We start from the raw sequence: 2144 nt of genomic DNA, 5'->3' as shown, positions 1-2144 counted from the left end.
TAGGATTGCCCAACCTTCCTTCCGAGGAGTGGCTGGTGGGTTTGAACCACCAGCCTTCTGGTTAGCAGTCAAGTGCTTTAGCCACTATGCTGGGGAATAGGTAGGGCTTTTAAAGGGAATGGGCTGAGAGGGACATAGGTCTTAGGAAGGCTAAGAGTGTTTTCTTTTCATTACAGGATGAGTTGTCTTTGTCTTGTAGTTTCTCGATTTCTTCTGGTCAGTGCTAAAGAAACTGTCCTTGGTCTTTCAGGTGTCTCGCACCTGTCTAGAGGGGTTTATTCTGTCAGGGGAGAGAGTATGGGAGAGGACACCTTCAGGCCTCTCTGTCTGTGGGACTGTCTCCACTTCCTTATCTCGGTTGCCCCAGGGGGGCCCTGTGTGTCCTTTTCCAGAATAAATAAAGGCTGGCTATACTATTTACCAAGGAGGGGTCACTGTGAGTTGGATCTGACTTGATGCAGTGAGTTTGGTTTTTTGGTATACTGTTTACTCAGAAGATAAGGGAAGGGAAAAACAGTGAGTTAGTCACTAAGATTAATGTCTACTTTAATCCTGCCTGTTAGTTTGTAGAGGTTTTGCAGGTTTCAGTGAGGGGCTCCTTCAGCCTTCTATTCAGCCTTTCTCAGTATCACTACCAAAATAGATTGTCCAATCTTCCTTCCAAGGAGCTGGTGGTGGGTTTGAGCCACCAGCCTTCTGGTTAGCAGTTAGATACGTTAGGCGTTATGCCACCAGAGCTTCTATACCTTCTGAGGATATTTTTAAAATTATTTTTATATACAAATTTCTACAAACATATTGTTTTGACTCACAACAGTCAGTGACCCTCAAATGTGACCCTGGAATTGTACAAATTGTCCACAGAATCCAAAGTCATGAAATGGCTCCATTCCATGTAGAATGGAGGCTTCTTAAAGTTTCATGGTCTCCGTGAAAGTCTTGCCGTATCCAAACAAATATTCTGGAAATCAAAGGCAGATCAAGGAGATGTAAAAGAAAGAAAGTGACTGGCAAGAATTTTTAAAGTTTAATTGAAAACTCAATTCCGAGATATCTTGATTTGTTTCTTATTACTAGTTACTAATTACTAGGAGCTCTGGTAGTGTGGTGCCTAAAAGGAGGGGTCACTATGAGTGGGGTCCAACTCGACGGCACATAACAACAACAACAACAATTATTACTAATTATTTTTTTCATTCTAATAACTAGGTTTGCATATGTAAGACTTGTTTCACTCTGTTTATTTCCAAAACACAGCAAAAGGCTGAAAAGTATATACAGACAGATCTGTTTGTGATATTTTGTTTTACACTTGGTGGTATGGTAATTCAGTAATTTATTAAGAACTGGGAATTTTACCCATAGAGCTATGGGAAACAAGAACAATTAAAAATCACTTTCTTTCAACTTGGAGAGGAGAGTTGCAGGGAAAACTATCTGCTATATTCTCTCAATGAGATGGATTGACACAGTGGCTGCAACAACGGGCTCAAAACTTAACAACGATTCTAAGGATGGCGCAGACTGGGCAGTGTTTTGTTCTGTTGTACACAGGACTATTATGAGTTGGAATCAACTCTGCAGTGTCTAACAATAATATATTCTCTGAACCATTCTCCTTAGGAAGCAAGAATATTTCAGGTTTCCCATTTCTTAGAAGTCTCTCTAAATCATTAAACCAAGACCAAGAGAGGCCCAAAGGATGGGAGTGAAGGCTGGCATGCTTCAGGCTGATGGCGGCCCCATCCCTCGGTCTTAGAGCGCAGCAACAACAGGGCATTGAAAGGGACAGATATATGATTTTGAGATTTGATTTTTAATACCTAGCATTTATTGAACTCTACACATGTGCTGGTACTGCACTAAGATACTCACTTAACTGCACACCTAGCTAGTGAAGAAGGTTTTATCATTACCTTCCAAGCACAGATGAAAACGAGATTGGGAGATGTTAAGTAACTTGGCCAATGTCACATTAGAAAGGCAAGTATGATGTGTGTGTATATGTATATAATATAAATGTACATGGTGTGGATATGTTTCTGGAGAGGGATGGGGTCTCAGTTTTGGGAGAATCCTAAATCATGAGCATGATCCCCTCTCCCTCTGCCCTTCCCCTCTTTTTTACTCTTAATACCTCCACC

This window comes from Orycteropus afer, unplaced genomic scaffold (genome assembly GCF_000298275.1).
Source record: "Orycteropus afer afer isolate SDZICR_OR568_19922 unplaced genomic scaffold, OryAfe1.0 scaffold00732, whole genome shotgun sequence".
Taxonomy (NCBI): domain Eukaryota; kingdom Metazoa; phylum Chordata; class Mammalia; order Tubulidentata; family Orycteropodidae; genus Orycteropus; species Orycteropus afer.
Note: the sequence above shows the minus strand (reverse complement) of the source record.